This window comes from Pithys albifrons, chromosome 2 (genome assembly GCF_047495875.1).
Source record: "Pithys albifrons albifrons isolate INPA30051 chromosome 2, PitAlb_v1, whole genome shotgun sequence".
In the NCBI taxonomy this organism is placed as follows: Eukaryota; Metazoa; Chordata; class Aves; order Passeriformes; family Thamnophilidae; genus Pithys; species Pithys albifrons.
Window position 1 is genome coordinate 65,745,281 of NC_092459.1, and position 12,871 is coordinate 65,758,151.

At 38.8% G+C, this 12,871-nt stretch overlaps 1 protein-coding gene across 2 annotated transcripts in view; it reads right to left on the reverse strand.

The window, feature by feature from the left end:
- Window positions 1-12,871, reverse strand: part of TAB2 (TGF-beta activated kinase 1 (MAP3K7) binding protein 2) — a 63,980-nt gene that overhangs the window by 40,872 nt on the left and 10,237 nt on the right. Inside the window, exon 1 of one of the 2 annotated variants that reach the window (XM_071549350.1) lies at window positions 9,878-9,989. The exons of the other annotated variant lie outside the window; for it this stretch is intronic. The gene's annotated coding sequence lies outside the window, so the exon portion shown is untranslated. Of the gene's footprint in view, window positions 1-9,877; window positions 9,990-12,871 lie in introns of those variants that run through there. 2 annotated transcript variants of the gene reach the window in all.

The window sequence follows — 12,871 nt, forward strand, 5'->3', positions numbered from 1 at the left end:
GGGCCACTAAGGCAATCAAGCAGTCTAAAATTCCAGCCATCCCTGGACCCTGTCCCAGTCTGCACATGAGGAGGGGCCTCACCCTCTGTTATTATGTAGTTTTAATAACACTGACCAAGACATCCCAACCATTTCACCGGGAGATACATGGGACACATACGGCAGTTTAGTGTGTAACAGGAAGCAACCAAATTACACCTGGACAAGTTTTCAAGACATTGCAGCATGAGTTTTGACCATACTGTGCTCTTTTATAACAATCAGTTAGGTGGGTTTAGAATACATGACTCATTTCAGTGCCTGTGAGAGAGGCTTAGTGACACAGCAATCACTCTAACACTTCCTAATAGAAACTAATCTGAAATTACCTAAAGTCTACAACAAAATATATAACTTGCCTTTTAAAAAGTAGGCTTTGTACCTCAATTTATATCATAAGAAAAAAATCAGTTCTTCCCATAATTTAAAATTCTATAAAGAAAACTTCATTACAAACAATACTGGATGTTAGAAATACATTTCTTATAGATTTAAAAGCAAAGGAAACTACTATTGCAGTGAAATGCATTGCCCATATTCATTTTTCCAACCTCAGAAGAAACTCTGCATCAGTTGTCATTATAGCTCCTGAACTATTGTGCCATTTTCTCAAGTATCAGTGTTTTTAAGAATTTCATTCTTGGGCAGATCAGTAAGCTTACCCTTGTATTAAAATTTCTCTTCAGTGCTTGGGAAAGCTACAAACAGTCAGCAAAAAACTGTCTACAAAGAACAGATTTGTGTTTCCTTTCCAAGCCACAAAATGTAGAAGTTTAGGAGCTGTTTTTTTTAACCCCCTCCATTTAAATGAAATCTTAAACTTTGCATAATTAGAAAAAGCTATTTCCAGTTGTTGCCATAGGGATGGTGAACTCTTAAAGGGATAAGCAAAACACAAATTTCTACGGTAACACTACCTTACATTTCTCAATCGCCTTTAACATTACATGATAAGTAACACTTAATAAAAGCATTTAGAATACCAGTTTGTTTCAAAACCTAAGACATCTCATTGTGCTTGCATTAAAGCCCATTTCAGACCGATACTTAGAAGCTGAATTGGGTAGAAGGCATTCCAAACACTACTTAACCAATGAAATAAATTTACCTGCTTTACAGCCACATGAGAGCTTACATATTTACCAACTCAGAGAGTAACAAAATATGAACTACTGCAGCATTTTTTTTTAAATCCTAGAAGTGCACTATTAGACACACATGACTGAAGGAAGCCCATCTTAGCTGAATGGTACCTGAATACAAAGAATGCAGGATCAGCTCCAAATTATTAATCACTATGTACCACATGTCTGAATACACAGAACTACAAGATTTAGAAGCGAAGCATAACAAAATTCAAACCAACTACTCCAAGTAAGGGAGAATACTTGCCTCCCTGTCCCCCCTTCCATTTATAACATGAGACTGAGAGCTGAAGCCAAGTGACACCTAAAACAATAGAAAAAAACAACCAGAGAAGAAACTGAAGAATCTAATTGCCTGGGTGCAGGACATGTGACAAGCAATAGGAGAGTCAAAGTCTCAGGACAAAGAACGAATGAGTCTTTCCCAAAGGGACTCATAGGACAGAATTCTTAAGAAATTGCATATTATCTCCTGGAATCTTAAACCTCTTCTTCAGAGAATCTTCTTAACATAATCTACTAAAAACCTGTGAATTTCATTTGTCGTAAGACTTTCTGTTGCCCTCCCCTTCAAAAAGAAAGGTTGCTATTAATCTTTCATCAACTGCAGGAACACCAATGCGGTTAAAGGAAGCAACTATCTCAACATTTCCTATATTCCAAGTAGACAGCACAAATAAACAGAGAATGTTTTGGTTTTATAGTTCTTTAATTTTCTAATGATCCATAGTAGTTTATGTAAAGAACAATAGCTTTTATACAGAACTGTCAGGTGTGTTGCATACATATATTATATATTTTGACAACATGAAAGTATCAGAGCAAAACCCACAACTATCCTTTTCTCCATTCCACAATCAAACTGTGCTGACAAAAGCTGTATCTGTGTGAGGAATATTTTGCCACATAGTACAACTCCACCTGGAATACACAGATAAAGCTATAGTTTCACAACACTTTTCCCCCTGCAGTACCAGCTTGAGCAGTCCTCATTCCTCAGCTGCGCAGGCACAACTGTTTGTGCAGCTGAGCAGTGAGGCCAGTCAGGGAATCAATCCAGGTTAAAAATAATATTTTTCTGATGGTAAATTCCACAATATGCTTTGCTGCACAGCCACCTGGCACACTAACCAGTCACACCAGTACAAGTGAGGGGCAAGGCAGGAATAAGAAGCTAAGGTCAGGGCAGCCCATGCCAGTGCTGACATGGAAAGAAATGCCCATGAAACTACTCTCTTGATCTTTAAGTGTTTTGGCATTCCCTGATAAAGTGCATTATCCAAATACTGCAGAATAAAAGAGAAAACTATGTTAAAAAAAAACCAAAACACAGGAGGCTTCCAACCACCTTTCAGGAAATACTATTCAAGGGTTATGAGAAATTGTCTTAGAAACGTCTCTTTTTCAAATTACCCCACTTCCTCCTCCTCCCCCCATTATAACTTTCTGTTTGTGGAACAAGTGTATTTTATCATCTAATGTTTCTTTCACTGGTTCACACACAAAACCTGATACAGGATCTCTGCCCTTCAGACAAAGGGGCAAGATGCTCCTGTGCTTATCTTAACAAATCCTAAGCAATGCAACAGGAGGGCAAATAAGGTGTAAGCTAAGACAGTGACAACTGTTTACAGCATCTTTCTATGTAAGCACATATGCTGTGCCCTGGTAAAGCAGCAACAGGACAAAACCAATACAATTCATCTCAAAATACCAGCTACCCTATTTGTGTAAGAGCAACACCCTACTCCCCTCCTCGGTAAGATTTTAACCCTCAGGGGCAATAGGACAAGGCTTTCTGTTGGTTTTCTTTACTCCTCAAGTTTATTGAATAAAGATGTCTACAAGGCCACGAAAAGATATGAGCCCTTGCTGGTTACACTCTTATTGAGACAAGCACTTTCTGTCTTGGGGACAAGAGCTATTGGTGTACCAGTTACTCAAGTTTACAATTACGTGTATAAAGCTTTGAGACAGAAGCTGGTTTATATCATGTCAGTATGGCAGGCAGGACACAAGGAGCACACACACACCTGTGTCTCAATCACAGTCAAAAGCAGCATCCCTGACAAATAACCTTCTACCTCCTTTTGATTACAGCACAGTTTTTGAGAGGACTGCAGTTAATATCCAAAATAAAGTCTGTTTTTACTTTCTCTTAAAAGGAAAAAAACCCACTAATTTTGGGAACAGTGTTTTATTTAAGTTTATATCTTATTCACACACAAATACTTCACATTTAGGCAAGTTTCTGAAGACTTACCAGAGAAGTCAATAAATTAAATGTATCTTTTCATGTGTTTAAATTGAAAATATATCAAACAGCTAAGTCCAACTTTTGTAGTTTCTTGCTATGAATTTGCTTCAAAGCATTCATGAGACATTTTTAACTCTATGAACTTAGAGAATAAGGAATAAATGCATTTTTCTTCATCTGTGAACTTCAGATGTTTATCATCAGATTTATTTCAAAGTACAGTTTACAATTTTAAATAAGGAATACTGTAATTAAAGAATGATCTTTGCAATATGGATTCAATATACACTGTACTCTGTTCAGTCCCTGCTGGGCAGAGGTTTCTTCTATGAGATGAGTCAAGAGCAACAGACTTTGTTTAGTATTTTGATTCTTTATTTACGTTCAAACAGATACTACAATATGACAAACCTGTAACAATAATACATGAAAGCCTGCTGACTCCGGACTACCTTTTTTAAAAAAAAACCCTGAAGCATGAATGAATTTAGAGTGAAATGTTGTGTTATGCGTTTAGCCAAGTAGGCCAAAAATTTAGGCTTTGAAGTTCAGACTAGGCCTGGAGTTGTCAGCTGACTTGAGTTGGGCTGGGCTGAGCTGGCTAACAGCTTTCCTCTAGCCAGTAATGTTGCATTCCATACCATGTTACGACATCATCTCAGAAGGGGTAAGAGCCGGTGTGTGGGTGTGGCTTGGTCAGTTCCATCATGGCTGAACTAGGAGGAGAACATCTGGCAGCTCTTCCTCTCTGCTAGGCCCTGCTCCGGCTGCTGCTGCTTGCATTTTGTTTGAGTTCAGGGAAGTAGAAATATTTTGTTGTTATACCTTCTCTTTCTTGCAGGGTGTCTTTTAGAGTGCTTATAGATTTAGAGTAATACACATATAATTGAGGAGTGGGAGGTTATTTCTCGTTATATATATATATAACTTGTGTAAGTGTGTGTTATATTGTAGTTTTCTCTTAATTTTCTCTTTTCTGTATAAATACATACAGTTAGTTTCAGCATAAATGTAGTTTGGAGGTTTTGTCTTTCTTTTCTTCCTCTGTACTTGGGCAGTTGGCATTTTGCCAGCTCGACCCAAGACATGTTGACACAGGCTTAATTAAGGTTAAGAGAGGATTCACCTCTCTCTTGCATACAACTTATCCCAGAATCGGACAGGTTGGAAGGGACCCCAGTGGAACATCTGGTCCTCTCTGCTCAGGCAAGGTCACGCCACAGGGCACATGATTGTGTCCAGACAGTTCCTGAATATCTCCAGTGAGGGAGACACCACAGCCTCTCTGGGCAATCTGTTCCAGTACATGGTCACCCACACAGCACAGAAGTTCTTCCTCATGTTCAGGTGGAACTTCCTGTGCATCAGTTTCTGCCCTGTACCTCTGGTTCTGTTGCTTATTCCCTCCCAGGGGTTAAGGTTGTCCACTTCCAAATGCATTCAGATAAAAACACTAGCCAGAAGTGTGCAGTTCTTCAGTAATTAAGGAGGCACAAAATAATGATTTGTCAGACCTTGACCGAATGACCTCAAACTACTGATCATCCTGAAATATAACTCCACAGGGACCTCTATTATAAAGGAAACACCCCACTGAAGTCCGGAGACAGCAGTCTGGCTTCTCACCTGCTCTGAACACGCGTCTTCAGGGACAGGTCCCACTGCACTGCTGTTATGGTATTAATTCTGACAAACTCATGGCCAAACTGCAGACCATGGGAGCACACAGTCATACAACTTTATTTAGGTACTTGTAGTAACACCTTATCTGGTGCTATACAACTGTAATGAAGAATCATGAATTATGATGTGCCCAAATACATCACTCAACACAACTATTACCTGTTCATGCTCAAAAAGCAAACCATATTATTTAAAAATGTACATTTTCTCTTACGTAAGTCTTGCCATACCATCATGGTAACAAAGATGGACCTAAACTGATCTACCTTCTCAGAAGATCCTTCAATGGGCAGCTGAGCAAACAACAGCAGTTTGCTGTCACTCAGAAGGGTTCCTTTCCAAACAACACTGGCACAATTATGAAAACCCTACAGAACACCAGATTTCCAATTGAACAGTTCTACATTTTTAACTTTACAACAAGTGTAATTTCACAATAATTGTAGTCACCATTTGCATGAAGCTGACTAGAACTGTTTGCAATTTCTGTTTTAAAAGTAAGAAACTCTCATCAATACAGATGACCACATAAAAATGAGCTTTGGTTTTCTGAACGGCTTCTGACAAGAAAAGAAGGAGAAAGGAATTCTTATCAGTACAATTTCTTTTTCTCCCTTTCATTTTGTTTCATTCCAGAAAACCAGTAATTACACCCTTTAATGGAGCAGATTAAGCATCACAGTTTAAGTTTTGGGAAATTCTAAGGTGCATGGGAAACACCAGGCTCTGCAGCCTCTCTCTGACAGTACAGCAGGTGAAAGATTAAAACCAGTCTAGAAGGCTTGGACTCCAAGCAGTTATAAACTCAGCACAGACTTTCAGTTTCAGAGTAATTGTTAATGACACTGACAATTTTATCTGATTGAAGGACTTTGAACGAACTTTTCTTACTCTTGGAACCCTGTCCTCATTTCTCTTGTTTGCCTCTTTCATTTCAACATCACCTTGAGATGATTAAAATAGGCAAAATGTAGAAGCAGTCAAAATTAATCTAGAAACCCCCGGATTCTTGTCGCGATTTTTGGGGGGAGGGATTCTGGTTTGCCTTGTGGGGTTTTTTGTTGATTGGAGGTTTTGTTGTTGTTCTTTCTTTGTTTTTAACAAGATACGCCCCCTAAACTTTTAGCCTTGAATTTTTATATTTGCAGCCTGGAAGGACAGCAGCTCGTGTTTTAAAAACATTCAAATTCTAACTTTGGGAGCTGGGGCTCAAGCATCATCAAGTTTCATGCAGCTCATTGCAGAATCACTGGAGCTGGCAGCCCATTTCTTTTGATGCTTGTCCCTCTCATCTCTTCCATGCACATCCTACCAGTAAACAATAAACATACTCAGAAACCAACACTTCAATTACCCTTCATCCCTTTTTCTCTAATCTCTCATCTGTTAAAGAGCAATCACAATAAGAAATGTCATTTTCCAATCATAATAAAAATTCCACTTGCTACAATCAGCAAGACAAAACCTGCTAAAGATGTAGTTGGAAACAAGTCTGTTACTACAGGCTGAAAGAAAGAGGTTAAAAACAGGCATAGGAAGAGGACAGCACAGATTCCCTTGTAGGATACTCAGGTAAATGAAGAAAAGAGGAGAAAGGTCCTGACAAAAAAACCACTAATGTGAAAAACCCCTTGCACAGCAGATAGTCTAAACTGCATATCTTTGGAGAGGAACAAGTGAGTCAATAATGCCTGTTAGAAAATCTTTGACTACCTTCTGCAGTATTCTTTTAACTTACATGCTATTGATAAAAATCCCACCAAGCACAGTTTAAAACTGTAACCTTCTCAAAGTAGAAGCCCAAATGCTGCTGCCCACAGTGACCTGCTGATCCAGTTCTTGGGAACTGCATCTGTTCTTGAGAGAGAGTTTTACTGGATCCTCTGGTTTTATCTCCCTCAAAACATAAGACACCAGCATGATTTTAAGCCTCAAAGCTCAGGCTTTCTCCCTCTAATTCCACCAATTTTCAATATTTTATATTTCATTCTCTCAGTCCAAAAAAGATGTAACTGAGCTGCAAAAAGAAAATTACTACCTACACAAAGCTGGACGATGCATTTAACAAGTAGGGAAAATAACAACAAAGTAAATAAAGATGATTCTGGACCAAGAAAAGAGAAGTGAAAGTTTCAGGACAGATTATCAGATAAGAGCTCACACACACACACACACACACACACACACACACACACACACACACACACACACACACACACAGACTCGAATCTCACTCACTATTTGCTCAAATACCAATAGAAGCAAATGCCTGGTCTTTATACATGACATAAAAAAGTAAAAACCAGATACCTGAAAACTGTAATCATGGCCCCTGAGCAGAGCAAATATACTTAAACACAGCTATCCCTAATTGCTGAAGAAAAAGGAAAGAAATAAAAAACCCTCTCCCTTATGAACATCTGTCAGCATCAAGCTTCTCCTTTTTAAAAAAAAAAGAAAGGCTAAAATTCCAGTGTCAAGAAACTATCAACTCCTTTCACTCATTTCAAAAGTGAAAAAATAACCTTCAAGTGGAACTGTCATGAGATGTAAATCTAATCATACAAGAGATTTAACAAATCATTTAAGCCTAAAAAACACGTGGTTTGTTCAGAATACCCATGCACAAAATTAGGTTTCCTAGCTTTTCAAAGAAAGTAGTCTTCGTCTTTACACTGTTCACACACAGCACATTTCTTTCTGCTCAAGAAGAGCTTCAATTAAAATGTTTGATTACAGATAATAACCACTTCAAAATGCTCACACTATTTCAACTCAGAAGATAAACAACTGGTATATTAAAATGTCTCACACATCAGTTAAAGTAAACCACACAAAATTGTTATATATGTCAGAGTCTGAATTTTTATCAAACTGAAAAACAGAAGTCAAAGAAAATGACTTCTTTTTCAAAGGCAAAATTTCAATGACAAAGCGACTGACTGCCTAATGCAATCAGCCATATGGTTCTCATATTTTAATGAAGTATAAAGCAGATTTGTTCTAAAAGATGCAAACACTTCTGGTTATTTTAAGGATCTGCAGACATTTCCAAGCAAGAGTTTATTCAAAGAAGTCGTTTTTTGACAGCAGTAAGCTTATAGATACAGTAAATTAAAAGACATGTCTGAAGCTCAAATAAATATATGTTCAGTTTTGTGCACTGCTGTACTTCCTTTTACCTGTACTTTCCTGAGAAAATTACTACAATTATTAAAGAAAATTCCTTAAACTCTCCTTGCAGGGCTTCTAATAAAAAATAAACTCTCCTTTTTTCATTTTGCCACATTTAAAAATGTTTGAAGACTCAAGGCAGCATCAAACCCAACACTCTCACTCTCCTCAGGAATGATCACTAACACCTTGTCCTGCAAGCTCCAAAAAGGTGAAATCTCTTACGGGTAGGTCCCATTTCACAGCACTTTGATCAGCTGAGGGGTAGACAGGTGGGAAGAGACCAAGGAGCAAAGCAAAAAATCCACCCACTGCTTGGAAGAACATTGACCATTTTCAAAACTTCCACCTTTAGCACTATGACAGTATCCCCCGTCACTAACAATCAGTCAGGGGTATGATGTGTGACCGCTCTCAGTACCCCCTATTGCGTAGAGAGCCTTGTGGTCCCATTTCCCCCAGAAACAGATGCAAGCAGAAGGAAAGGGCTGAAACACCTGGGCCAGTGAGCACATACTCAGGTAACCAACCAGTCAACTACCACGAGCTCCAAGTTCCCTCCTGTTCCCTAATCATAAACCAGGTTTATAGGGCGACTTCTACTTCCTTCTTTACCCTGGGTGACTCACCTTGAGAAACATCTAAGTTTATTTCATGAACTTTGAGATTTGATTTCATTTCCCAGCAACCCTCATGCTTTCTCTTGTGGTCAAGGAAAACAAAGGATTGTGTCACATGGACACACTTACTTCTGGGCTGGCTCAGTATTTTCCATTCTTCCACTCTTTACAAAACTCAAACGATTTCTTTTAACTGACGAGAGAGGTGTCACTGGTAAACCAGCATTTGCGTAAAACTGGCAAAAAAATAAATTCCTTTACCATCTTCATCAAGGACTTGACTTTTTTCTAATAGATGATTTACTCATAATGTCTCAATGACAGTAAGGCCACTCCAGGCACTGAGCCACTCCTTAAAATGCAGTTTCCAAACAATTCAATACTGCCACCATCATTCCTCCTGCTCCCAGGCATTCATCCCCCTCTCCCTTCCATGATCTAAGCCAATGTTGGCACTTATCTGATTCTGCAGCAAACCAGTTTATGGGACAAAATCGGGGCAGGGCACAAGGTCCTGTTAATTTTCTGCTAGTTTAGCTTTGATTCAGGTGAATACCAGAGTGAACACAGGGAAAGAAGCAGAGCCAACTTACATTGACTTACAAATTACACCCTTACCATTTCCTCAACACTAAACCAGACTTCTGAGTTTACACTGCCTTAGCCCTATAATAAACATTTAGGGAGTCAAAGAGCTTGCTCAACCACACAACGCAGCTGTTACAAAGAAGCAATAATGTGGGCCTGCAGCATAAGAGCAAGGAGGAGACACAAGTTCTACAGAAGGGTTATAACAGCAAACTAACGCCTTGAGTTGTCAGAAACTACTGTGTTAAAAGACAGCACCTGAAGTAAGAGCCAGTGGCGAAGTTTCAGAAAGATTGATAGGACAACCCCAAGAGAGAACCTCCCACTAGAGGTAGGGAATAAAAGACCTCTAGCTATTTATTTAACAGTACCATAATGAAAAGAACAGCCATGTAAGTCCCTTTTTCTGTCACTCCTCTTCTCCAGAAGGGGAATTGAGGCCCTTGGATATGAAGGGTGTCCGCATTAGGATGAGGCTCACAGCTGGGCTGCCACAGGTTCAGGCTAACAGAGGTTTGCTTTGTATCTGTGTGGGTACAGAAAAATCAAAGGTGAGCAATTCAGATCTATAAGACCTTGTGAGACTGAAGCAGCTAAGAATCAACAAGGCCAAGGCTGCTGTGGACCAGTAAAGGAGAAATCACTCCCTCAGAGCTCTTAGCAACTCCCCAGAAGTTTCTCATGAGAACTCTCCAAGTTTCCCACTAGACTCTGGAGGTGTACCTGAAAACAGTCAGGATGAGTTCACCAAAACACTGGACTTGTGAGATATGGATTATAACCAATTGGGATTTGCAGTTAGATGGTGTGAGGTTCAATTTAGCCAACAGAACATTTCCTTAACCCTACATAAACCATGTGCATTCACTTGATCGCACTGGTCTGTGGGTGCTGTCCTTATTCCTCCGCATTTAAATACTGTTTACTTTGTATCTGCGTTTATCCTCACCTGTGCAAGCAACACCGGCAGAACGCCCTGGGGCAATGGTGGAGGACTTGTGACAGAATATGTGCCAGGGAAAAGGGGGAAAGAAAGGGAGAAGCATGGTCACTGAAACTAGCTCTTGTTATCTCTTCTCTTTTTTCTCTCTTAGTTCCCAAACAAATCCAAGACCACCACTACAACATTTAAGAGGAAGCCTCTAGTTTCAACTTACTTTCTGCCACATTTGTAGCAGTAGAGAAAAATAAACAAAAATCCATTCATTAACCTGGAAAAACACAAGTTAACAGATGTTAATAGACAAGAATCAAATACAAATACTCATGGTGGTGCCAATACAACTTTGTTTTCCTGTTGCTTTTTTTTCCCAAGACCATATTTTATACATAAGGAGGGAAATGTAACAGACAGATGTCTAAACAGCTACTCCTCCAGCCCCCATGTATTGCGCTGTACTTATCTTCTTCTAGAATAAAACACATTTCCTACCTAGAAACTGAAAATACGTAATTTTACAATTTGCTGTTTTCTGTCTAGGTTTCCCATGTTTCACTACGAACTGTCTTCAAAGAAGAGAAGAATGTTAGTTGCTCTCCAACCTTTTGTTAAGGAAAGAAAGATGTGATCAACTGCACTTGCTGTTATACAAGGGACTAACACACCAATCCTCTTTCTGCATTTTATTCCACACAGGATTTGGGGAAGGATTAACCAACAAAGGGGAGAGGGAAGCAGCGAATTACTGAAATGCCTCCACTATTAATGGCTTCTCAATACCTATTGTTTCCTGCAGTCATAACCTTTAAAAGATGACTATTAATCCTTTTAAAAATTAACCTTTCTTCTACTTTTTCTACCTTAAACTATAAATCCTCACAAATGCCCTGACACCAGCTACAGACTAACATGGCAACTAGATACCCAAAAGGAAAAATTATAAATAACTTGCTCCAAAAAAGACAGATAGTGAAAGCAATTGAGGGAAGTCGAGAAAGAATAGCAAAGATGCCTCATGGCACCAAGCAAGTAAAGAGCTTTTACTCTTGTAAAGTTCTCCACTTTGTCACATCACTTGGGAAGAGACTCCCACACCAGCATTAAGATTTACAGAAGATTAAAATTCACATTGAAAAATCCAAAACGTTTGCAGACTAAGATTCTGTCCTTATATTATCCCTATTCCAGGCCCTCTCTTGCAAACTATGGAGAAAGGAGCAGAGCAAAAGTGCAGAAATAAACCACTCCCACTCAGATTTTGACCTTCCATGGTGGGGTTTTTTTTGATATTGTATCATCTTATAGCCTTGTATTAGGAAATTTGCTGGTTTTTTCTCTCTTTACAACTGGAGTTAAATATTGAAAATAGAGAAAGTTCATACAACTAAAAAGATTTGTTAAGCCTCACTGTTTATCTTCTAATCACAGATATAGCCAGATATTCGGTAACAGGAAAACTACAGAGAGCTGCAAACCCCTTTTATAAAAGTAAGTATTAAACGGGTCCATGGAGAAAAAATAACTCTGCTCATCTTGACAGCTCTTCACAACTTAGACATAATAATACATTTCTTGCATTTGGAACAAAGATAAGAGGCCTGTTAATAGAAGTAGACCAGCTTTGGAAAGATAAGGTGAACTGTGTCAAGTAGATAAAGTGGCAAGGGATTTGTGGGTCTGTACAGAATTCGTTTTTTTACCCATCCCAATTTTCTAATGCTTGTCCTGCATACTAAGCCATGGGTGACAGGCAGATATAATTTAAAAATGCAGGTGAAGATTTTTCACAGAAGCTGCCAAGAACAAAGCTATAAACCCCACTCCAAACTCTTGTGCTTCAATTTTGAGATATCACCAGTTTCCCCCCTCGTAAATGAATTGCAAAGTAAAGTAACTACTATTCCTTCCAGTTACATATAGTTTCATTTTCACAATAGGTTCAAAAAAGGATGACAAAGCAATGACAATAAATTCTTAATTTCAGAAGGCAAACAAAGCTGCACTGCTAGGCTTCTCCTAAATCCATTTAAAATTCTAGTCAATCCAAGTACACCAGAAAACAAAGCTACAAGAGTCACAGAAGCTACACTGCAACAGCAAAATATGAAATGAGAAAATGCCTTTGCAATGAATGAATTCTGAGAGTCCACACAGTCAGTGTGGGCACTCTGCAGCATTCACTGATATGACAGTATAAGGTGATGACTTGCCCTTATCACAAACAGGCAGCAGCTTGAAGCCACACAGACAAAGCTGAAATATTATTTTGTTCCAAGACTCTTTAAAGCTTCAAACATGAGGACAACTGTTTTTTAATTACCAAGATCCCATGCTAGTATAACTGAATATTTTTGTAGCTAAAGTATTCTTTTCAGTGCAAACTATATTATGTTGAGGCATGTTGCAGGTCTCAATCTCATTTGCG